The sequence below is a fragment of the Chaetodon auriga genome, chromosome 12 (genome assembly GCF_051107435.1).
Source record: "Chaetodon auriga isolate fChaAug3 chromosome 12, fChaAug3.hap1, whole genome shotgun sequence".
Taxonomy (NCBI): Eukaryota; Metazoa; Chordata; class Actinopteri; order Chaetodontiformes; family Chaetodontidae; genus Chaetodon; species Chaetodon auriga.
The window spans coordinates 1,781,297-1,807,288 of NC_135085.1; the positions used below are offsets into that span (position 1 = coordinate 1,781,297).

General features: G+C 46.2%; 1 protein-coding gene across 1 annotated transcript in view; it reads left to right on the forward strand.

The window, feature by feature from the left end:
• The window catches only part of LOC143329821 (epidermal retinol dehydrogenase 2-like), a 118,781-nt gene extending 100,460 nt beyond the window's left edge, over window positions 1-18,321 (forward strand). Inside the window, exon 8 of the transcript XR_013077897.1 lies at window positions 18,310-18,321. The gene's annotated coding sequence lies outside the window, so the exon portion shown is untranslated. The remainder of the gene's footprint in view (window positions 1-18,309) is intronic.
• The last annotated feature ends 7,671 nt before the right edge of the window (window positions 18,322-25,992 follow it).

Genomic DNA, 25,992 nt, shown 5'->3' on the forward strand with positions numbered 1-25,992 from the left:
TCAAACACCATTATTAAGTCTGCTGACGACACGGTAGTGGTAGGCCTAATCCACAACAATGATGAAACAGCCTACCTGGAGGAGGTGAGGTGCCTGACCGAGTGGTGCCACAGTAATAATCTCCACCTCAACATCAGCAAGACTAAAGAGATGCTGGTGGACTTTGGGAGGAAGCAGGCGCAGGACTACACTCCCTTATCCATCAATGGGACCCCTGTGGAGAGGGTGGATACATTCAATACCTCGGTGTCCAGATCACCGAAGATCTGACACGGTCTACCCACCTGGACACCGTGGTAAAGAAAGCAAGGCAGAGACTGTACCATCTCAGGAGGCTGAAGAAATTCAGAGCATCCAAAACAGTCCTACAGGGCTTCTACTCCAGCACCATTGAGAGCATTCTGACCGGGTGCATCACCGCTTGGTACGGAAAATCCCACCATGCAGGACCGTAAGGCTCTCCAGGGAGTGGTGCATTAGGCTGAACGCACCATAGGGGTGCAACTCCCAATCCCAGGGGACATCTATATCAAGCGGTGCAAGGCCACCAAAATCCTGAGAGACCCCAGCCACCCAGACTAGACCTGAGTCTCTCAGTCCTTGCCGCCAAGCCATCCGATTTCTGAATGGCGTGTAAGCACTGTTTGAAAAATAGACACAAGTATTTATTTTATTATATTTGAGTTCACCACTTTTCCCCTATTTGCAATAACCCTTTTGACATCTTGAATGTATTGTTTTCTTGTCTGTTACTGTCTTTGCGGGTTGTTTCTGTGTGTACTTAGTATGGAGCCAACTGTAACATTTCACTGCATCATATATGTATGTGACAAATAGAATCTGAATCTGAATCTGAATAGTGCATGTTACCGTTTCTTTAAATTACCATTGCCCGTGAACACCACATAATCTGCTGAAGTAGTTGCACCTGGGAAGTTCTGCCTTCTTCCCCAACAGGTGGCTTTTCCATTAATCAAGAATGAAATATAGTATTGGCAAGCAGTAAAAAAGAGGAGCAGGGACAGAGAATTAGGGACAGAGACATGGAGACAAAGAGTGGCGGAGCGTAACGACAACGTACCTAGGGAACGAAGACGTCAGAGAAGTACCGGACGAGACGAGGAGACAGAGAAAAGTTAACAAGACGCCAAACAGACGGCAAGCGGCAACGACCAGAGCAGTGGGCTGGAGGCCCAGGCAGAAACCCCAGAGTGTTACCACATCCCATATTCACAGCGGCACAGTGCTCTGCCTGGTGGGTGAGTAATCTGCTACTCTGAGTAACGCTCTGGTGTGTGTCGAGCCATCTGAGTATCTGAGTAAGCTTGTTGTAAGGACAACTGGGTGACCTCCGTGGCGCTGCCAGGGAGACAGCTGAGGCACCTGGAGCAACTGAGGACGTATTGCCTCTCACCACCTTTGGCATGGAAATATCCGGTCTGGCCGTCCGTTCCTAAAGACTCTGTTTTGTTGTCATGAAGGTTTTACACCCGCCTAGTAGTATTTTATTTAGCTCAGTTTTAATCCTTTTAGTTAAGGTTTTACTTCTCTGTGGTTCCTTGTTGTAAGCATTGTAAATAAAATTATCCTTGTCTCTGCACCGGCATCTGTCATGTCCGATCCTGTTAATTAAGTTCATTGTCAGTGTGCTCCTACCCGATAAAATCAGAACCTACTCCCCGTTTGAAAATAATCTGCTACTCGACTTAACAGTAGTTTCCATCAATCTCCCATCTTCACAGAATACAGTTTGAAAACAGTGTTTTTCAAGGAGACAGAAATGACAGCAATATCGAGCCCCAAATGACTCAACAAAGCCAAACAAACCATGCAAACCAAGATTGTCCCCAGTGACCTGAACTAGCTGAACTAGTTCTTTCCAATAGGTGGCATCTCTCAAGTCTGCATACACACCTTTATTGGGAATATACCTGGGCATAAACATGTCTCTGGGGTAGGGGCTCGCAGGCGAGCGCCTGGTGGCCGGGTCTTTGCCCATGGGACCCGGTCGGGCGCAGCCTGAAGGAGTGACGTGGGCCCGCCTTCCCATAGGCCCACCACCCGCAGGAAGGATCAGAAGGGGCCGGTGCCTTGTGTTATGGGTGGCAGTCGTGGGCAGGGGCCCTGACGACCCAAACCCTGGACGACGACTCTGGCTATGGAAACATGGAATGTCACCTCGCTGGGGGGGAAAGAGCCAGAGCTAGTGTGGGAGGTTAAGCGGTACCAACTAGAGATAGTCGGGCTCACCTCCACGCAGTCTGGGCTCTGGAACCCAACTCCTTGAGAGAGGCTGGACTCTCTTCTACTCTGGAGTTGCCCGCCGTGAGAGGCAGCAAGCTGGTGTGGGCTTGCTTATAGCGGTGTTTTGTTATTGGATTTCTGTGCTAGTCACAGTTTGTCCATAACGAACACCATGTTCAAGCATAAGGATGTCCATCAGTGCACGTGGCACCAAGACACCCTAGGCCGGAGGTCAATGATCGACTTTGTAGTCGTATCATCTGACCTTTGGCGGTATGTCTTGGACACTCGGGTGATGAGAGGGGCTGAGCTGTCAACTGATCACCACCTGGTGGTGAGTTGGATCCACTGGCAGGGGAGGAAGCGGGACAGACTTGGCAGACCAAAACGTACCGTGAGGGTCTGTTGGGAACGTCTGTCAGGGAGGTCTTCAACTCCCACCTCCGGGAGAGCTTCGACCAGATTCCGAGGGAGGCTGGAGACATCGAGTCCGAATGGACCATGTTCTCCACTTCCATTGTTGATGCAGCTATCCGTAGCTGTGGCCGTAAAGTCGCCGGTGCCTGTTGTGGCGGCAATCCCTGAACCCGGTGGTGGACACCGGAAGTAAGGGATGCCATCAAGCTGAAGAAGGAGTCCTATCGGGCCTGGTTGGCTCATGGGACTCCTGAGGCAGCTGACGGGTACCGGCAGGCCAAGCCTGCCGCAGTTCAGGCCTGGGAGGAGTTCGGGGAGGCCATGGAGGAGGACTACCGGTCGGCCTTGAAGAAATTCTGGCAAACTGTTCAGCGCCTCAGGAAGGGGAAGCAGCTCTCTATCAACACTGTTTACAGTGGAGGTGGGGAGCTGTTGACCTCGACTGGGGACATTGTCGGGCAGTGGAAGGAATACTTCGAGGATCTCCTTAATCCCACTGTCATGTCTTCTGCTGAGGAAGCAGAGACTGGAGACTCTGAGGTCGATCCATCCATCACCAGGGCTGAAGTCACTGAGGTAGTTTGCAAGCTCCTCGGTGGCAAAGCACCGTGGGTGGATGAGATACACCCTGAGTACCTCAAGTCACTGGATGTTGCAGGGCTGTCCTGGTTGACACGCCTCTGCAACATTGCGTGGCAGTCAGGGACGGTGCCTCTGGACTGGCAGACTGGGGTGGTGGTCTCTCTGTTTAAAAAGGGGGACCGGAGGGTGTGTTCCAACTATCGAGGGATCGCACTCCACAGCCTCCCTGGGAAAGTCTATTCCAGGGTACTGGAGAGGAGAATTCGGGCGATAGTCGAACCTCAGATTCAGGAGGAACAATGTGGTTTTCGTCCTGGCCGTGGAACACTGGACCAGCTCTATACCCTCCACAGGGTGCTTGAGGTTTCATGGGAGTTTGCCCAACCAGTCCACATGTGTTGACTTGGAGAAGGCATTTGACAGTGTCCCTCGCATCATTCTGTGGGAGGTGCTCCGGGAGTATGGGGTTGGAGGCCCTCTGCTGAGGGCTGTACGGTCCCTGTACAACCGGAGCAGGAGCTTGGTCCGCATTGCCGGCATTAAGTCAGACCTGTTCCCGGTGCATGTTGGACTCCGCCCGGGCTGCCCTTTGTCACCAGTTCTGTTCATTATTTTTATGCACAGAATTTCAAGGCACAGCCAGGGGCCGGAAGTGTTAATTGTTTGACTGTCACTGAAATGCACACACGTTTTTGTTTTTTTATGAAACTATTCAACTGTCAAAATAATGAAAAATAATTACCGAGCCTTTGACATTTTTGAAACATGGAAAGACAGACAGCACGTTGCTTGACTGCTGGGGGTCAAGGACCATGTTGTGACGGAAGTCAAATGCCAACTTCATCTTCTTCTTGATCATGTTCTCATCAGCTGAATGTTTCATCAATGCAATGGCTTCCTTACACTCATCTTCACTCAGGACAGTCTCTGAAACAAACTGGGGCTCTTGTCTGGCAGCTGGTCCCCCAAGCCCATTCTCATGAGATGCTCCTTCAGATGATCCTACACAATATGGGAAAATACCGTATTTGGACAAACATATAAACTTAGATGTAAAAAATACAAATCTGCAGATCTTCTTTCAGTATTATTGTAGCATTACCTCCGTATGATGACCATCTGTCTCTAGCACTGGATCTCTGGATAGTTTTAATCCTCCAGGCCAAGTACCCAGTGCCACTCTCGCCATCATATTAATGCTCCTTGGAGGATTGTTACGGCTGCCACCATTCTTGGGGGTGTTTGTGTGTGTTTGTGTATGTGTGCTTGTGCCTTGCATGTGTGTGACTGGTTGCAGGTGAAGGGGTGTGGAAACCGGACTCCTCCGAACCAGCCGCTGCGCAATCGCCTGCAAGCTGTCATTTCCTGCTGGCTACAAGAGTCGTCTCAGCCTGGCAGTCTGCGGCTGGCATCTTTGGTGACCAGTCCTCGGCACAGGAGAGATCCACTTGTTGTGTGACAGATTTGTCAGAGTTCTGCTTTTGATATAATTTTGGCAACCAGACTCGAACTGAGCTAGGCTTAGACAGGGACTGATTTGCACATACACTTAGTTATATTTGTTAGCTACACTAGAATTAGGGGTGCTATTTCATTTTGTATTTTGGTTCTTGTTTTTCATCAGAACTGTAAGCCTCATTTTAGGAGGGTTTTATTTCCATTTTGCTTCGAGTGTGGTTTAGGCAAGCTCTTCCTTTTGAAGAGTTCTCTTTTAGTTAGTATTACTTAAGCTCTTCCTTTTGAAGAGTTCTCTTTTAGTTAGCGTTACTTAAGCTCCCGTTTTTGGAGAGTTCTCTTTTGGTTTTGATTATTTCATTAATTTGAAAAGCACTTTTCGTTGTCTTGGCCTTTTGCCTTTTGTGTATTAAAACAATTCGAAGCACTTTGATTTAAATAAATAATTTGTGCTCCCCCTTTAAGGTTAATGTGTATTTTGTCCATGTAGGCTTGCCATAGTTCCCTCTCAGTGAAGAAAGTCTTGAAGCAAAGCTGTGTTGTTTTCTGCTCCCCATTTACTTTTTCTTTGCTGAAGCCTAAAGAGCATATGTCTGTAAGTAATAATTACCTTTTTATGTTGAATTTACCTGTGAGAGTCTTCTGAAATCATTCATAATTTGTAACTTAAAACTTAAAAACGGGAGCGATGCTAACGCGTTAGCCGGTCTATGGCGTTTTCAATGTTACGTTAGCATCAAGCTAATCGGACGTTTATTGCAGTGACTATTCAATGATATTTTCAGCACATGTTTGTGTATACGTGTTAATAATTAATGACTAAGCGTTTGTTGATGTAAAAGAAAAGTCAAATACATTACTTTTGTAATATTTTATTTTTATTTCTGTATTGCAGTTTCACAGTGCTTCTGACAGTAAACATCTGAAACGTACCTGTTGACTCCTGGATGTTTATTAAGGAACCTGTTTATCTATCTGCTAAGCTAGAAATCAGCTACATCCTAGAAAGGGCAGAATAGTGAAAAGACACTCACCTGACGGGCTACCTACAGAAAAGTGGATCTTCGTGGAAACACACAGTTTTCTTCCACCATCAAAGCTTCAGTAAACACAATGGATAATAATGAAGACACGTTTGAGACACGATCAGTATGTTCCAACACCTCACGTATCAGTCAGTGTTCCTCTGCCAGAGCCATTGCAGCCAGAGCACGGGCAAAAGCGGAGGCTGCACGTGCGCAAGCATCATTTGCACAAAGAGAAGCAGACATGATTAAAGCACAAGCATACATTGAAGAGGAACAACAAAAGGCTGCAGCCGAGGCTGTTAGAAAGAAAGCAGAACTGCAAGCAAGTCTGCATGAACTGAGGCCAGAGAGTGCGGCTGCAGCTGCCATCGCCGAAGCTAATGTTCTGGAAGCCGCTGCGGAGAACGAATTTGGAGAGCTAGATCGTGCTAGCCTAAAAAGTGAATATTCTGAGCATAAGTATATGGAGAATCCAAAACCTGAACCTCACCAAGATTCAAAGCTACTGGAGCCCATGTCATCACCAGTGCGCCAGCTAACAATGGACAATGGTGAGACAGCTGGAAATAATATGGGGGAAGGTAAAGAGGAGTCAAGTGAGATCAGCTGCTACGAACTCTGTGAGTTACCTGTTCAGCAAACATCCAAACTGAGGAACGATGCTACTCCATATTACCCTCATGCTCAAAGCTCATTCAGGACTGGCCACCTGAAGCGGGAGCAGCAGTGCAGTTTAAATCCATCCGAAGACACTTGCATCCACCAAACGCAGTCACACAATACTAGACCATTCAGCGGTAGCTACCAACCTCCTCAGCCACAAAAAAGGGCTGCTCCCAGAACAGAAGAGCCCTGTTCATCATCTACAACCGATTTGGCCAAGTATTTGATACGTCGTGAGATGATAAGCTCCGGGTTGTTAAGGTTTGACGATCATCCCGAAAATTACTGGGCCTGGAAGGCATCTTTCTGCAGTTCTACGGAGGACTTAAACCTAACAGCAAGGGAGGAGCTTGATCCGCTGTGTAAATGGCTCGGGCCAAAATCATCCGAGCATGCAAAGAGAATACGAGCAGTCCACATCCACGATGCAGCAGCTGGTGTGAGCATGGTATGGCAAAGGTTGGAAGACTGCTATGGAGCACCGGAAGCAATAGAAAACGCACTCCTTAAGAAAGTGGACGATTTTCCAAAAATCACAAACCGAGAAAATCAAAGGTTGAGAGAGCTGGGAGACATTCTCTTGGAGCTTGAAGCTGCCAGGGCAGATGGATTTTTACCTGGTCTTAATTACCTGGACACATCTCGTGGCATCACTCCGATCGTCCAAAAGCTGCCATACTCCATGCATGACAAATGGGTCTCTCTAGCATCATGGTACAAGGAAAGCCACTGGACGTCTTATCCACCTTTCTCCTTCTTCGCAAAGTTTGTTTGTGATCAAGCCAAAACACTCAACGACCCAAGCTTTGCCCCACTCACAGGCGGTTGGAGCACGGGAAAGGTAGAGCATTCCTTTAAACATAACACGAAAACGCCCGTCTCAGTCAAAAAGACAGAGGTCTCAGTAGGCTCTGACAGCAGCCATGACAACCCCTCAGAAAAAAGGATGGCTGACCCAGACAAGCAATGCCCACTCCACAACAAACCACATCCCCTTAGGAAGTGTCGTGGTTTCAGGAGCAAATCCTTGGATGAGAGGAAAGCCTATCTTAAAGAAAAGAATATTTGCTATAGGTGCTGTGCATCATCCAGTCACTTAGCCAAAGACTATGGACAAAGTGTTCAGTGCAGAGAATGCAAGAGTGACAGACACCCTACTGCACTACATCCAGGGCCGGCTCCGTGGATAACTGAGACCCCTGTAACCACGAGAGAGCAAGGCGGGGAGCAAGGGAAAGAGGCCCCTCAAGCTGTCACGTCGAAATGCACTGACATCTGTGGGACTACAGTCAGGTCAAGATCGTGCTCAAAAATCTGTCTCGTCAGAGTTTATCCAGCAGGCCAGAAAGAGAGAGGTGTTAAGGCTTATGCTGTCCTGGATGAGCAGAGCAATAAGTCCCTGGCAAGAACAGAGTTTTTTGAACTCTTTGGTATTACACAGGGCACGGCAGCATACACCCTGAAGACCTGCTCCGGGGTCGTTGAAACTACAGGGCGACGAGCAAACAATTTCATCATGGAGTCATTGGATGGTAAAACTCACATTCCACTCCCTACTCTAATCGAATGTGACATGCTACCAGATGACAAGTCGGAAATCCCCACGCCTGAGATCGCCAGACACTATACACACCTCAAGCGGGTCGTGGACAGGATCCCAGCTCTAGATCCCTCTGCAGCTATCCTTATCCTGCTTAGCCGAGATATACCGCGGGCACACAAAGTTTGAGAACAATGCAATGGACCCCACGACGCCCCCTACGCCCAGCGTCTCGACTTGGGTTGGGTGATTGTAGGAGAGGTCTGTCTTGGAAGAGCCCACAAACCAGATTGTGTCAATGTCTACCGAACTAATGTGCTGAGTAACGGGCGCACCTCTCTGTTTGACCCCTGCACTAATAGCCTCCACATCAAAGAGAAGTTTGATACTTCAGTGCATCGCCATCAATCTCCAAGGGCTAACGAGGTGAGACTTGTTTGATGAAAAAGACAGCCTTGGTGAAGGAGTCTTCCAGCGTACACCAAGTGATGACAAACCTGCCATGTCCGTGGAAGACAAAGCCTTTCTGGAAATAATGGACAGAGAGGTCTTCATGGATGACTCAAACAGTTGGGTAGCGCCACTACCCTTCAGAGAACCAAGGCGCAAACTCCCTAACAATAGAGCGCAAGCAGTCAAGCGCCTTTCGACGCTATGCCACACTCTTGGTAAGAAGCCAGACATGAAGGAACACATGGTTGCCTTCATGCAGCGGATCTTTGAGGCAGGTCATGCTGAGCCAGCCCCACCACTCAGTGGGGAACAAGAGTGTTGGTTCTTACCAATCTTTGGAGTTTATCATCCACGTAAACCAGGTCAGGTACGAGCAGTGTTTGACTCCAGTGCCAAGCAGGACGACATCTCTCTCAATGACATCCTGTTGAGTGGCCCTGACCTAAACAATACACTTTTGGGCATCCTCACTCGCTTCCGTAAGGAACCTGTGGCGGTGGCAGCAGATATAGAACAAATGTTCTACTGCTTCAAAGTCTGCCAGGAACACCGCGATTTCTTACGTTTCCTATGGTTCGAGGACAATGACCCCACTAAAAAGATCGCAGAGTACCGCATGACCGTTCACATATTTGGCAATAGCCCTTCTCCTGCTGTTGCCATATATGGCTTGAGGAGAGCTGCCATGCAAGGTCAGGACGAATATGGCATGGAGGCAAAACAGTTTGTTATAAGGAACTTTTATGTTGATGACGGACTTACCTCCTTCTCCACCGACGACGACGCCATCCAAGTCCTGAAACAGACCAAAGAAATGTTAGCCGACTCAAACATCCGACTGCACAAGATAGCCTCCAACCATAATGCAGTGATGGAAGCGTTTCCATCTGAGGAACGTGCTAAGGAGCTGAAAGACCTGGAGCTAGGTGTGGATACTTTACCTCTGCAAAGAAGCTTAGGTCTCAACTGGCACCTTCAAACTGACAGCTTTACCTTCCTTGTCTCTAGAGAGGAGAAGCCATTTACCCGTAGGGGTATTCTCTCTACGGTCAACAGCATATTCGATCCGCTGGGGTTTGTGGCTCCGATAACAGTACAAGGTGTTCTGGAGTCGTTCGTTGTCTTTCTGTGAGTTTATTCGCCTGCAGACGGACTCCCCTCTTGTCGTCTCGAGTGTGAGACGACAAGAAAAGAGCCCGGAGCAAGAGAAGTTGATAGATTATATACAATATATTATCTTTGTAGACAGGATGACTTTGTTCTATCATCAGAACAATGTCAGCACAATAGGCACGTCATAATGTGTTGTACAATCAGGACACAAGGTTCACTTAATCAGTGCATAATAACATACTGTTCGTGGTTACATGGTCAGCAGATTATGACATACGCACGCACCTAATCATATGATATGGTTGTTCATTTGGCTTAAAGACAGTGAATACTTATGATTAAGTACAGAGAAGATGAATAACAAGAATTCCCATTACATTCCCCCATTTGAGCGTATTACGCTCACAAATTAACATTACAAATTAACACAACAAACTAGAATTAATCATTGAAACTCACATTTTATGAAAATTAAAAAAATAAAATAAAATAATAATAATAATAATTATAAAGTAAAAAAGTGAAAATTTGAAAGGAAATAAAGTAAATAAAGTCTAGATTAACAGTTAGAAATTACGACGATTTATGAAAACTGAACTCAATCAAAGAAAGCAATATTGCTAGATTAACAATTAAGAGAGTAATCAACATAAGCAATATTGCTAGATTTAAACAACAGTGTTAAAAATCATCAAGATTAGCATAGGGTGGAACCCAGTCCAGAGAGGGATCATCTTCAGACTGAATCATGAACTGTCCTACAGAGGATTTGACCTGTGAAGTGATCAAAGCTTTGATGCAAGGTATACCACAACAGATTACAATCATAAATACTGTCAGGAAAAGGAGAAAGGGTGTCAGTATTTTCAGCAATGTCACTTTCCATCCTCCGTCAGTCAGCCAAGACCACAGACTCCATTTCTCCGAGTCTTTGGTCTTTGGTCTCAGAATCTAGCCGTTGAACCTCCATAATTGGTGATGCTGATGTTACACATGTTAATGCTCTTAGTCATGTCTGTCACAGTTCTGTTTTGCAGGGAAACCCCCAGGGTGAAGGCTAGCATGACGCCTAAGGTCTCAGAAATGTTCAGTGGTCGTGGTGTCACAGGTATTGCATCCCCCACTCCGTGAGGAAGTTGTGTGCAGACATAGCAGCTGTCATTTGTAATCCTTCTGGCTGTTGATAGTACTACAGTGTACCAGGAATTTTCCTCAGGCTTCAGTGGGGAGCGAGTAAACTCTGGCAGCAATTCTCTCCTCCTTCTGCAGTTGGATGCTCTGCAGCTGCTGTTTGAGTTTTTGCACCCCTGTTGTTGATTAGGCTGAGATGTGCCTTGTTGCAGGAGCAGTAGCAGGACGATGGTGGCAGTGAGCAGGAATACGCTGCGAATTCCTCTACATCCGTCACCCCTCCAGCGCCACTGTATATTCGTTGGCGTCATCGCATCAGCCGTGGCACCTCAGCTTACCCCCGTATTCAGTGTGCCTGCCTCTTCGTGAGTTTGAGAAACGTGTGGCCCTATTGTTATCCACACCCCTCTCTCCCTCGCAGACACAAGGCGGGGGAAAGCGTTGGTCCACCTACTGATGCTCCGCACGCTTGATGTTGTCTCGTCCATCGGCTCAGGAACGCGTTTGCAGTGGCTGGCGTGTATCCAGGTGGCCCGTTCCGCGACTTTCACAGCTGTTTCCGTGGTGAGGAGGACTTGGAAAGGTCCGTTCCACCTGCGTGCTTTCCAGTTCTTTCTCCTCAGATCCTTCACTACGACCCAATCTCCTGGTTCTAGGTCTTGTAGTTTTCTCTCCGTGGCTTTCGGTAGGGCGTCCTTAGCCTGTTTGTGGATTTCAAAAAGCACAGAGGACAGGTTTGCACAATAACGTAACATTTCATCTTCGCACTGGCTGGCATGAGGGAGTTGCCTCTTAACCGGTCCAATCCCTGTATTCATTGGCCGTGCAAAGAGGATTTCAAATGGGCTGAGGCCGTTTCTGCTTCTGACCCTAGCTCTCATGTGCATCAAAACAATCGGTAGTGCTTTTGTCCAAGTTAAACCAGTTTCATCAAAGCATTTAGCCAACTTGCCTTTCAATGTACCATTCTCTCTTTCAACAGCCCCCCCGCTTGCCGGGTGATAGGCGCAATGTTGCCTCATGTCAATACCAAAATACTCACCCACGCTCTTCAGGGCTGTGCTCACGAAAGGTGTACCATTGTCAGATGAGATCTTACCTGGAATTCCCCATCTGGGAATTATTTCTCTGATTAAAGCTTTTGCGACTGCTGCTGAATCCTGTTTAGAAGTGGGAAAAGCTTCCACCCACTTAGAAAACATGTCAACAAAAACCAAACAGTATTTCTTTCCCTCGCTAGGTGTTAGCTCAATGAAGTCCATTTGTAAGTGATCAAAAGGTTTTTGTGGTGGTGGATGAGCACTCTGTTGTATCTGGATGCCTCTGCCTGCATTGTTAGTAGCACAGATCACACAACTTTGACAAAATTTTTGGGAGAAGTTAGAGAAACCCTTTGTGAACCAATATCTCTGTATTTCACTCATCATACCCCCTTTTGACACATGATCTCTTCCATGTGTCAACTTAGCATAATGAGGAAACAAATATTTAGGCAAACATGGTTTATCATTTGGTCCGTACCACACTTTGTTAGAAAAAGAGCAGCCTGCTTTTTTCCAAGCCAGCCTCTCTTCATGGCCGGCTCTGGCCTGCAGGTCCTGCAAATCAGCTGTGGGTGTCAATGGTGAGTCAACAATGGCAAGACATTGCATGTTGTTTTTAGTGTTATCTAGCTGTGCTGCTGCCTTAGCTGCAGCATCCGCTCTGGCGTTCCCCTGTGAAACAAAATCATCATTGTTTGTGTGTGCTTGGCATTTGCAGATAGCGACCTGTTTTGGAAGGAGGACAGCATCGAGAAGTGCAGCAACCATGGTGTGATGGGCAATGGGTTTGCCCGTGGAAGTTAAAAAATCCCTGTTGGCCCAAAGACGGCCAAAATCATGTACCACTCCCCATGCATATCTGCTGTCAGTATATATGTTAACTGTTTTATCAGAAGCAAGTTTGCATGCTTCCGTCAGTGCAACCAATTCTGCGGCTTGTGCAGAATAATTTGAGGGGAGTGGCTGTGCAACAATTGTGTCATGTAGTGTTGTAATAGCAAAGCCTGCTTGGTTTTTACCGGTTGTTGAGTTTCTCGAGGCTGAACCGTCCACAAACAGTTCTAGGTCAGCATTCTGTAAAGGTGTGTCCTGCAGATCGGGCCTGGGAGAACAGGTTTCATTTATGACTGCCACGCAGTCGTGCGGTTGTCCATCATCTGGTGTAGGGAGAAAAGTTGCAGGGTTAAGAACATTGCATCTTTTAACAGTGATGTTAGGCATGTCAAGCAGAATCGTGTTATATCTGAGCCACCTTGCTGTTGACAGGTGAGAAGTTTTCTGTTCAAGCAAAATCATTGAAACAGCATGTGGTACCAGTAGAGTGAGATCAGCATAGCCTACAATGTCACGTGATGCTATCACAGCTTTTTCAGCAGCTGCCACAGCTCTAAGGCATGTAGGAAGTCCTGAAGCAACTGAGTCGAGTCTTGATGAGAAGTAGGCTACAGGTCTCTGTTGTCCCCCATGGTCTTGTGTCAGTATCGAAGTCATGTACCCACCCCGTTCGTCAACAGTCTGTGTGAATGGTTTGGTGCAATCTGGAAGGCCTAATGTTGGAGGAGATTGCAATGCCAATTTCAGGTCCACAAAGGCTTTTACTGCCTCAGGTGTCCATGTGACTTTGTCTTTTGCTGTGAGGCCTTTCCCATGAGCAAGAGCGCTTAATGGTGCCTCAATTTCTGCATAGTTTGGGATCCACTGTCTACAATATGATGTCATTCCTAAAAAACTCATAACTTGTTTCTTTGTTTCAGGCTGTGGGATGTTTTGGATTGCTTCAATTCGTTTGGGTGAGAGGGTTTTGCCCTCTGCTGTGATCACATGACCCAGAAAAGTGACTTGTTTTGAAACAAACTGAAGTTTTGACAAGCTGGCCTTGTGGCCGTTATCAGCCAGATGGTTCAGAAGAGCAAGTGTGTCTTGTTTGCAGGCTTCTTCTGTGGGAGAGCAAATCATGAGGTCATCCACATATTGCAAAAGGGCACTACCAGCTGGTAAACTGAGTGAATCTAGGTTGTCTTTTGCATGGTCTATACAAGGATTTTGGTGTGATCACAACCGGTTCGGCGCCTTTAATCAGTCCTACATCATATTTGTGTTTTGCCCATAAACATGATGGTACCTGTTTTAACTCAGGAATTTCTGAGACGTCTTTTATGAAAGTGTGATTGCCGAAGAATGAATCAAAAAAATCTTTTACCTTTGTTGCTGTTTGGAAATCTGTTTCTGGAATGAGCTCAACAGTCTGTACCGCAGTCACTTCAGTAGAAAACCTTTTTCGGTGCACCTTCAGATGCGGGTGGAAATCCACATCAGGATCTGATGTTTTTCCCCACCCGGAGGCCTCGTTGCATGCTTTTATCCAAGGTCCCAAGTCCTTCCACCTTTTATTTTTTGGTTTGACCAGTGAAACATGGGGGTAGGAGTGTGATACCCTGAACAGAGCTTGAAGAGATGGATCAGACAGAGTTACTGACACAGCACATTGATTATTAGTCCAGTATAACCAATCTAGCCCAAGTGTGTCCCTGTTGTGATCTGCCTGATACCAAGTTTCCTCAAACTCATTGTCTGCTCCTCGAGAGATGTGAGAAGTGCAGTGCAGGTTTCGTGATGTCATGATGTCAGTGTGTGTGTGTCTATAGTTAGTGTCTTGGCCTCCTGTATCAGTGTGTTGTTGACAGAGTTGAGTGTAGTGTCTGGAATCTTCCACTGATAAGCATACACAAGGTCTTCCCCACCGTATTCAACAAAGGAATTTGTTTGGGGAATTTTCGTCACAACAATACCTTGGGGAGTGGAAACCAAAACTATGCCTAGTCGACACATTAAATCTCTCCCTAACAGATTCACAGGGCAGCGTTTTGACAGCAAAAATGAATGTTTAAGCTTTCCCTCAACGTTATCCTGACATGAGAGTGGGGCTGTGTACTTCTCTATAACGTGAGTGCCTGATGCGCCCACTGTCTTTGCATACCTGCCACTTAGTTTTGGGGTTGGGCTGATATCGTTCTGCATGATAACTGATTCTGTGGCACCTGAGTCTACCAAAAAAGTGATGTCTTGTCCCTCAACTGTGAGTGTGTATTTTGGCATTTTCTTGTATGCCTCGTGTGAGAATTTTGTGTAGATTTCAGAAATTCTTTCTTCACCAGTTTTTTGTGTAGACTTCAGATGTTGAATGGCTTGTGAAATGAGGTGTTGTTTGCTGTGTGTGTCTATTTCTGCCGTGTTTTGCATGTCAGTGGATGCATCTTTACTTATCTGTTGTGTGAAGCGGTCTGCCGTCTCAGCTCTTGCGTCATAACCAGATGAGTCCATCACTGTCCTCTGCTCCGCCCCTAGTCAATCGGCCTCTGCCTCGGTCTCAGCTCCCTTGTTTTCCGGACACTCTCTAGTCCAGTGTCCCATCTTTCCACACGCAAAACAAGCATCAGATGCCCCATGGCCTGCCCCTCTCCCTCTGTTGTGATGTCTTCGGCCTCGGCCTCGCCCGCATCCGCGACCCCTCTCTCTGGCTTTGCTCTTCTATAGGGAAGTTTCCAGCTACTTTTGTCCATTTGTTCCCCATTTGGACCATGAGCAGTCGCTTCAGTTCATTGGTCGAAGGTCTGAATTGTTGACAGAAGATGTCCAGTTGTGTTGCAAACTCTTCTCCCCCATTTTGGACAGAAGGGAGGTGTTTGGCAGCTTCTTTCATGTCGTTGTACGTCCATGGTCTGAAGATTAGCTGAGAGTTTCTGTCTCCTCCAGCTACTTCAACCATCGGTGCAATTAACACAGAGTCTGAGTGAGGAATGGAGTCTGTTCGCTTGAAAATGGCGCCTTGTCGTGTTGTGTGCGCATCCCGTGGTGGAGGGGTATGCTGTTGGAACCCATTGTTGAAAAGGAAAAGGAGAAGAAGAGAGAGAGAGAGAAAAAAATTTGTTTTAGATTTTTAGTTTCTTCTTCTCTTTAGGTGGATTTGTAAGGACCTTGGATTTTTATTTTTATTTAATACCACTTCAACTAATCAGTGTAGATATTTACTATTGGTTTTCTCTAGAGGTTTTTTTTTTTTGTTTTTTTTTTAACCTTAATTTCGATGTTTTTATTAAACTCCCCACTTTTTTTTTTTCTTTTTTTGTGAGAGTGTAATGTAAAATTATTCTAACCCCCTGCGTTCTTAGAATAACAAACCTAAACCCTAAATGATCGTTGATGGTAACATTCAAAGCTTTTTTAATGTGCACAGGGGCTGTACCTATGAGTCCCAGACTCCACAACGGTTTCCAAAACCTGCCCCCCTGGGTCCCTGACCCGAAGCCTCCTTGATCCTACAGCGGTTTCCAAAACCTGCCCTGTTAATACGTCTATTACAACACACCCCAGGTGGTGAGGATCGTTTACCTTTTCCGGATTTACTCACCAGAAAGACAAGGTTGTGTGCCAGAAAAGGTTCTCTGGATCACGCCAGTGAGCGGGCGTCGGTCCTCACGTGCCAGGTCCCCCGCTTCTCTACCGTCTTTGATAGGGAGGTTCAGGGTTTTGGAGTCCCAGACTCCAGCTGTACAGACTTAAAACCCGCAGCGCTGAGTCCCGAACGTCGCCTCACGGGTGATCCTGCCGACAACGCCAAGTTTGTTCTGGCAATTTTGTACTAAAAAGCACAGAGTCGTTCGTTGTCTTTCTGTGAGTTTATTCTGACGCCTGCAGACGGACTCCCCTCTTGTCGTCTCGAGTGTGAGACGACAAGAAAAGAGCCCGGAGCAAGAGAAGTTGATAGATTATATACAATATATTATCTTTGTAGACAGGATGACTTTGTTCTATCATCAGAACAATGTCAGCACAATAGGCACGTCATAATGTGTTGTACAATCAGGACACAAGGTTCACTTAATCAGTGCATAATAACATACTGTTCGTGGTTACATGGTCAGCAGATTATGACATACGCACGCACCTAATCATATGATATGGTTGTTCATTTGGCTTAAAGACAGTGAATACTTATGATTAAGTACAGAGAAGATGAATAACAAGAATTCCCATTACAAAGGCAAGGCGATAGTCAGAGAACTATGTATTGAGCATTGCGAATGGGATGCCCCAATACCTGCTGAAAAAGAGACAAAGTGGAAGTCTTGGAAAGACTATCTCAAAGCACTTGAGCAACTCCACATACCAAGGCCATACTTACCTGTTTCCTTGCTCACCACACGGCATAGCGAACTATGTGTCTTCTCCAATGCGTCCACCGTGGCCATCTCTGCAGTGGCCTACCTCAGAGCAGTCGACGATAAAGGGCACAGTCACGTAGGATTCTGCATGGGGAAATCCAAATTAGCACCACGTCACTCGCATACTGTGCCCCGACTGGAGCTTTGTGCGGCCGTGCTCGCAGTCGAGCTAGCCGACATGTTAGTGGATGAACTAGATGTTGAAATCCACTCAGTGAAGTTCTACACTGACTCCAGAGTTGTGCTGGGCTATATCTATAACACCAACCGCAGATTCTACGTGTATGTTGCTAACAGAGTCACACGCATCCAGAAGTCATCCCAGCCCGAACAGTGGCACTTTGTCAGTACAGACCACAATCCTGCAGACCATGGTACAGGACCAGTACCAGCGGCACTTTTGGGAGAGACAAATTGGTTTTCAGGACCCTCCTGGCTTAAAAAAGATGATGGAGCTACAATTATTCAGCCAGAGTCCTTCAAGCTCATTGAACCGGACACAGATGCAGACGTGCGTCCACTGATTGCCACCTTTGCTACAAAAGCATCTGAAACAATGCTTGGTTCACACAGATTTGAACGCTTTTCCAGCTGGAAGCTGCTTACACATGGAATAGCCAAGCTCATTCAGAAAGTCAGATCCTGTTCTAAGGCTCCGGAAGGAGGTATTCCAAAATCAGATGAGCTTACGCAGGCAAGGATTGTAATTGTCCGGACTGTACAGCAAGAGGCCTTTAAAGAGGAACGTTGCTGGATGTTTATTAAGGAACCTGTTTATCTATCTGCTAAGCTAGAAATCAGCTACATCCTAGTAAGGGCAGAATATAATTACTTTTCAACCACTTCCATCGGTTGTTTTTTGTTACTTCCCTACCGCTAGTGAGCTGGGTTGTAACAAAAGTGGGGGCTCGTCCGGGAGATCTGTTAAAAGATTCCCGAAGGTAAGTTATTGTTTAAACCAAAGTGTTTAAATTGTTTTGTACTTGTAGTTGTGTGTGTGGTAGTGAGAACATGTCGTTCGATTTGGAACAGTTTCTGGCCAGTCCCTCATTGGACAAACTGGACTGCTGCCATAAAGATGATCTGGCTCAAATTGCGAATCACTTCCATCTCTCCTTCCCAAAACAAATTCTCAAAAAGGAGCTTAAAGCTCTTGTTCTAGATAAATTGGTAGAGTTGGAGATCATCGGGGTGCAGTCAGGGCGGAAGATGATCCTCTGGGTGCCCAAACAGTCCCAGGGGCAGAGACTGGAGTAGCTGAGCGGCCACAAACGCTGTTCATGCTGCCTCGGTACGAGCCCCTATCAATCAGTACTGGCTCCAGAGGTGATGCGAGGCTGAGAGTACGGCTTGCGCGTCTCCAGATGGAAGCCCAGGAAAAGGCAGAAGAGAGAGAGTTCCAGCTGGCAATTAAACAGCTGGAAATTGAGGCTGACAAAGCCATGAGGCTACGCCAACTAGAGCTCAAGGCTCATGGAGACGCCCTCGTGCCGAGAGCATCCGCTGCTGCAGGTATGTCTCTTTCCTCCACCGCTTCTCAAAACCCATTTGATATTAGTCAGCACATTGCTGTAGTTCCTAGGTTTCAAGAGACAGAAGTTGATTCATACTTTGCAGCCTTCGAACGCATCACTACGGCATTGCAGTGGCCATTGGAGGTGTGGTCTCTCCTGTTGCAATGTAAGGTGCATGGGAAAGCTAGCCAGAGCGCATGGTGGTATATTTGAATGAGCAGAAGGTAGCCACTCGCAGACGAGTATGCACTTACTCACAAGACTGTCTTCCAATCAGTCTCTGCTGATAAGCCTCAGTATACTCCAGCAGCACAAAGCAACGTTGCCAAACCACATAGTCCGAGGAGAGAAGAGAGAGAGTGTTTTTATTGTCACAAATCGGGGCATGTCATAGCCAGCTGCTTAACACTAAAACGTAAGGAGCAAGGTGAGCCCAGCGATCAGCAGAGTGTGCAAATACTCGGAGACACGGGTGGATCACAATCAGTGATTCTCGTGAATGTATTGCCATTCTCTGATCACTCAGCATGCGGGTATGGTGCCATATTATGTGGCGTTGAGATGGGATACGTCCCCCAACCTGTACACCGTATTCACGTACAGTCTAAATTGGTCACAGGGTTTTTCCCAGTCGCTGTCTGTCCCGCCCTGCCAGTTGAGGGGGTAACATTTCTGATGGGAAATGATTTAGCCGGAGGCAAGGTGATTCCTGTGCTGGAAGTGTCAGATTCCCCGCAGCGCACTGAGCCAGAGGACGTAAATCTGACACACACACGGGTTTGTTTCCATCATGTGTAGTCACTCGGGCACAAGCACTGAAAGACACTGATGTTCCATTATCTGACAGTGTTCTAATGTCAGCATTTTCTGGGGAGGGTGAGTTGGTGAATAAAACCGAGGCTAGCCCTGCCTCTCCGAGCGACAGCGCTGCAGAGCTGGTGCGCTCCACCAGTCCTGACCCGCTCTCTCCTGATTGTCTGGCCCTGCCGGTGACCAGAGAACGCCTGTGTGCTGCTCAACGGGATGATCCAACACTGCAGAAGTGCTTCTCAGAGGTGAGTGCAGACAAAGCAAGTGGTGGAAATGTGGTTTATCAGCTTGATAATAATGTCTTGGTGCGTAAGTGGTCGCCTCCCCAAACCGCAAATTATGATTGGAGTTCTGTGTATCAGGTAGTAGTACCTTCTGTGTACCATCAGCATGTCCTGACCATAGCACACGAGACTCAGTGGTCAGGCCATTTAGGAGTAACCAAAACCTACAGGCTTATTCTTAAGCATTTCTTTTGGCCAGGGCTAAAAACTGATGTAGCCAAGCACTGTCGCTGCTGTCACGTGTCAACTTGCTGGTAAACCAAACCAGCCTATTCCTCCTGTGCCACTGCATCCCATCCCTGCACTAGGTGAGCCATTTGAGCGAGTGATAATTGACTGTATGGGCCCTTTGCTGCAAACAAAAAGTGGAAACCAGTATTTACTCACCATTATGTGCGCCACCACCCATTTCCCCGAAGCTGTTCCGCTGCGCAAAATAACCTCCAGCTCCGTGGTAAAAGCTTTAACAAAGTTTTTCTCCACCTTTGGTCTTCCCCGTGTAATCCAGACAGATCAAGGCACAAATTTTCAGTCTAACATATTCAAACAAGTCCTTAAGACGTTGCACATCAGCCAGGCAGTATCCAATGCATATCACCCAGAAAGTCAAGGCACCCTAGAGCGCTGGCATCAGACATTAAAATCTATGCTCCGCAAATACTGCCCGGAAACAGAGCGAAGCTGGGATGAGGTAATTCCCTTCGTGCTGTTTGCAGCCCGTGAAGCCGTTCAGGAATCCTGGGGGTTTAGTCCCGCTGAGCTTGTCTTTAGCCATATTCCCCGCGGTCCGCTCAAATCTTTGCGAGACCAGTTCATAGTGCCCAAATCTCCTCCCGCGGAGAACATGTTAGATTTTGTTAGTAAGTTCCGTGAGCGTTTGCATCATGCCAATGCTCTGGCAAAAGAGTCACTTTCGGCCTCACAAGCTGTGATGAAGCGTCAGTGTAAATGCAGTCGTTTTTGAGTTTATTTTGAAATGCTTTTGAAATACATGCTTTTGTTTTGAAATTAGTAAAACAGGAAGTAGTGTCTGTTAGCGACACAAGCTTCTCCAGAGACCGAGGAGCACCTCTAGCGGTGATGTCCGCAAGTCCGTCTCCCTGCTTTTTGTTCAGCACTCCATGCTTTCAAACAATGCATAAAGTTTATGAGAAGTTCCTGATAAAGAACATATTTCGACTGTGAAGACTGCCACTGAGAATGACTCTGCCGTTGGTTGAGGAGCAGGCTAAAAAGGAACCGGAGTCTTCCTGCAATCAATGGGCGGCATAGTCAGTATGATCGTTCCGCTGTTCCCCGGCATTTCAGCGTCGGCGACCAAGTTTTGGCTTTGTTGCCCATCCCCGGTTCTGCGCCGTCAGCCAAATTTGGCGGCCCGTACGAGATCGTCGAGTGCCTCAGTGACACAGACTACGTTATTGGCACCCCTGACGGAAAACGCAAAAAGCGTGTATGCCATGTCAACATGCTGAAGCGGTATTATTCCAAAGAGCAGCCCGAGTGGAAACTGAAAAAGTTCGCTCCTGACCAAACGCCTGTAATTACACGCAGCTGCGCGTTAATTGTGTCAGACAGTCCACAAGTGGCCGGTGATGACATGATGACGTGTCACGGGTCTCACCAGACTGCAAGACTGCTGAATAGTGAAATGCTAAAAATGTTGCCTTCTGTGTTAGGATATTTGCCCGAAGAGCAGCAACATAATGTGATAGATTTGGTGGATGAATTCCCCTGTCTCTTTGGCAATGTGCCAACTCAAACCACGGTCATAAAACATAACATCAATGTTAAAGATGCTCGGTCCATTAAGCAACATCCTTACGTGTTAATCCTGTTAAACAGGAAATGATGAAATAAGAAGCGGAGTATCTCCTACAACATGGCTTAGCCATGTTCAGTTCTAGCCCCTGGAGTTCTCCGTGTCTTTTAGAAGCCAAATCTGATGGCTCGCCACGTTTCATCACGGATTTTCGAAAAGTAAATGCCGTTACCGTCCCTGACTGTTATCCTTTGCCACGAATGGAGGATTGCATAGATAACTTAGGCTAAGTACGTAAGCAAACTGGACCTGCTCAAAGGTTACTGGCAGGTGCCTCTGACTGACCGCGCCTCTAAAATCTCCGCCTTTGTAACTCCTGATCATTTCCTCCAATACACTGTGATGGCTTTTGGCATGTGCAACGCTCCAGTGACCTTTCAGTGTTTAATAAACACTGTTTTGACTGGTCTGCCTAACTGCAACGCATACCTGGATGACCTTATTGTGCACACCACAACATGGGGAGAACATATGGAGACCCTTAGACAGGTGTTCACTCGACTGGCACAGGCGTTTTTCACCCTAAACCTACGCTAAGTGACGCTAAGGTCACTGCAGTCACAGAGCGTCCCATTCCATCTACCAGAAGAGCCCTTCGCAGCTTCTTAGGCATGGCGGGCTACTACAGGAGTTTCTGCTGAAATTTCTCTGTTGTTGTGCTTCCTCTAACCAATCTGCTTAGTCCCAAAGTAGATTTTGTGTGGACTCCTGAGTGTCAGCATGCATTTGAAAGCGTGAAGTCTCTTCTCAGCTATGCTCCTGTACTCGCTACTCCTGATCTCTCTCGCCCTTTCAAGTTAGAGGTGGATGCCAGTGCTGAGGGTGCAGGTGCTGTGTTATTGTAGGAGGAGGAGGACAGGGTCGACCACCCGGTGAGTTACTTTTCCTGAAAGTTCAACAAGCACCAAGCTAGATATTGCACCATTGAAAAGGAAACCCTTGCTTTGTTGTTGGCACTCCAACACTTTGAGGTGTACGTTGGGTCCAGCCCGTTAGCAGTTGCAGTCTTCACTGACCACAACCCGCTCGTTTTTCTGTCCCATATGTACAATCATAATCAGCGTCTCATGCGGTGGGTTCTGATTGTGCAAGATTACAACCTGGAAATCCAGCATAAGAAAGGGTCAGAGAATGTGTTAGCCAATGCCTTATCCAGACTTTAAGTCTAGAGTGAAATTGGTTAAGCTGTAACAAAACCCCTGGTTAGGGGAGGGGTGTTACGGCTGCCACCATTCTTGGGGGTGTTTGTGTATGTGTGCTTGTGCCTTGCATGTGTGTGACTGGTTGCAGGTGAAGGGGTGTGGAAACCGGACTCCTCCTCCGAACCAGCCGCTGCGCAATCGCCTGCAAGCTGTCATTTCCTGCTGGCTACAAGAGTCGTCTCAGCCTGGCAGTCTGCGGCTGACATCTTTGGTGACCAGTCCTCGGCACAGGAGAGATCCACTTGTTGTGTGACAGATTTGTCAGAGTTCTGCTTTTGATATCGTTTTGGCAGCCAGACTCGAACTGAGCTAGGCTTAGACAGGGACTGATTTGCACATACACTTAGTTATATTTGTTAGCTACACTAGAATTAGGGGTGCTATTTCATTTTGTATTTTGGTTCTTGTTTTTCATCAGAACTGTAGGCCTCATTTTAGGAGGGTTTTATTTCCATTTTGTTTTGAGTGTGGTTTAGGCAAGCTCTTCCTTTTGAAGAGTTCTCTTTTAGTTAGTATTACTTAAGCTCCCATTTTTGGAGAGTTCTCATTTGGTTTTGATTATGTCATTAATTTGAAAAGCACTCAAATTGCTCTTTCCATTGTCTTGGCCTTTTGCCCTTTGTGTATTAAAACAATTTGAAGCACTTTGATTTAAATAAATAATTACTTTTCAACCACTTCCATCGGTTGTTTTTTGTTACTTCCCTACCCCTAGTGAGCTGGGTTGTAACAAGGATGAAAAGATAAACAAAAAAAGACACTCCATTAATGAGATGTTTTTAAAATTAAGGCGTTTCAAAGTTATTTTGAAAACAAAAAAAGAGTGAGATTTTGAACATGAATTCACTACTCCACTCTGCTCCTCACATCCTTCCTGTAGCCCCACGCTCTAATACATTTTTGAGCCAGAACTACTTTCCAGACGGGCAGAGTGAATTCAAAAGCGCATGTTTGGTGCAGCTACTCCCGTCCTGGCTGTGTAGTTGCCTTGAAAACAACTCTGTCTCTGTCTCATTACATTATCATTTCATAACGTTGTCAGCGTGCAGGTCACAACTTGTCCACAAGCTCGTTTTGGAGCTGTTGGATTATGTATTTGATTAGTTTTGATGGAGAGCAGGACATGTATCATTCACCTCCATAGTGTTCACTGAGCAGCTCACGTCTCTGCCCCACAGATCTCAAAACAATGGGTACTGATAATTAAAGGTAGTGTACCTACTCATATGAATATAGGGATTATGGTAATAGGTGAATTTGCTCAAATGTTGAGCTATCCCTTTAACATTATCACAGCCATTATCGTGTATGACTTAAATAACTGTTCCTGGAGTATGGATCACTGAGGTAGGGGAATAAGCTCACAATTCCTTGGGCATACATTTCTTTCACTTGTCTGGGTGGTGATGTACTGCAAGATAAAAAAAAAAAAAAGTAAAAAAAAAAAAAAAAAAAAAAAAGTAGTAAAGATTTCTCAGTTACAGGCACTGGCTTAAACCAAGACTTGACTAAAGGCTGCATTGAGCTGACTAAAAACTATTTACAAATTACCCATTCTTCTCTGTCATGTCAGCTGCCAGTATGTTCACCATTTTCCTTTGTCGTCTCATCTGTCAGGGACTTGCTTTGATTATATTCATTTATTATGTGTTCCCCACCATGTTTCTTGGTTAGAATGGATTCCACCAACTTCAAACAAAGAGCAAACAATTGAGCATGTTGACAATACATCCCAGTAATATATTGTTTTAGTGAAAACATTAAGTTCTCTTCCTAAATTTTAAAAGATCTTAAAAACAAATGGTTATAAAGTTGACACTATTTTCTTTTTTATGGTCTTGGGGCCTTAAAAAATAATTTCTGTTCTGCTCTGGTCTTCGGGTGTTAACTCTTACGCGCTTGGCTTCTGTGTCCAGCCTCTGCCGTTTACTGGGAGGACTCTGAAAGGATGACTGACTTGAGAATCAGACGAATCAATGGATGATGGTTTAGATTGCTCAGGAGATGGTACCATGGAGACAGATTCTGATAATGGTAGGAGAAGCAGATGGAAGGAAAAACATTAACAATAAGGAAGTAGCATATCCATTAAATAACGTAATAGAAATCACAAATGTAACTGAAACAAACCAGTGTCATATTTGATGGTAAGCACTCCATGTGAGGGATCCTTGACTACATCCTCAAAGACGTCGTCATCCAACTCAGTCCTTGAGCTGTCAACAATCTTCACACCTTCTGTCACAGCTGGCACACCAAAATTGCAAATGCTACAGGAAAAGACAAATGCTTGTGTAAACCAGGCTTACTTAGTTACTTAATGTGGTTAGAGAAGGTAATATCTTTACAAAATTACTATTAGCACCTTAAAAGGAGCTGTACGTCAGACTGTGGCCAAGGCAGTTACTGCAGCCAAATTCAAAATACTGCAGTGCGTTGTTTTAGTAGGGTCAGACATTTGTAATCCAGAATGCTAGTAACTGCAGCTCAGTAGTAACTGGCAACCTGCTGAAACACTACTGACTGTGTGATTGGGAGATGGCAGTGGGTGGAGTAACTGGCCAAACACACAAATTGAAAACAAATCAGGATTTGCTGGCTGCATAGCCACCCTAAACAATAGACCCCGTTGACATTCTCTTCCTCTCTCATATCTGTCACCATGTCTGCCCCAGCTAATTGTATGTACTATAATTTATTTGTGATATGTCTGCGTTCTGCTCTATGCTTTTTCTGTTCAAGGCTTGTGTGTGTGTGTCTGTATCATGTCCTTATGTACAGTCAAGTGGAAACAAATCTCCCTTCTGGGACAAATAAAGTCTTAGTCTAAATATAGTTTTGAAATGCAAATATTCTGGCTGTGGTATTGTCAGTGAGATCTGTATGTCATGTTAACATGATTCCTTAGTCTCTGCGGACATAATAGCAGGCCCGGTTCTACGAGGGTGCATAAGCATGCATTGCACCCTCAGTTTATGTGTCTGCATGCTCAGTTGAAAAGAGGAAAAAAAAACTTAGACAAGTGCGCGCGCGTTAGGGCACGTCATTCATCTGTGTCCACCGCGCAGTTACCTGCATCAGTAAGACGCTGCTCTCTGCTGCACCGTTAACACAAAGTAAACAATGGATATTCGAAAGTGGTTCAAGCACAACCACGCCAGCAAGTCAGACAACGGTGGTCGTGAGACAGAGACTCGATCTGAACTTGAACTTCGTGAAGTTAGCTTAGCTGCTGCTGGGGAGCAAGCAGTAGCATCGTCCGGCTGCTCATGACTGTCATGTTTAGTGATGGTTTTGAGCTGTATAGATAAAATTAGTTTGAATTTCTATGTTTTATTTTCAGGGTAAGAAACATCTGTTGCTAGATTGTCTGATGGGTGAGGTAGCCCAGACTAAATGTAGCCTTTTTTGTTGTTCTGCTACAATATTGCTGCAATAAAGCATTTGAAAGACACTTGTTTGGCTAGTATCA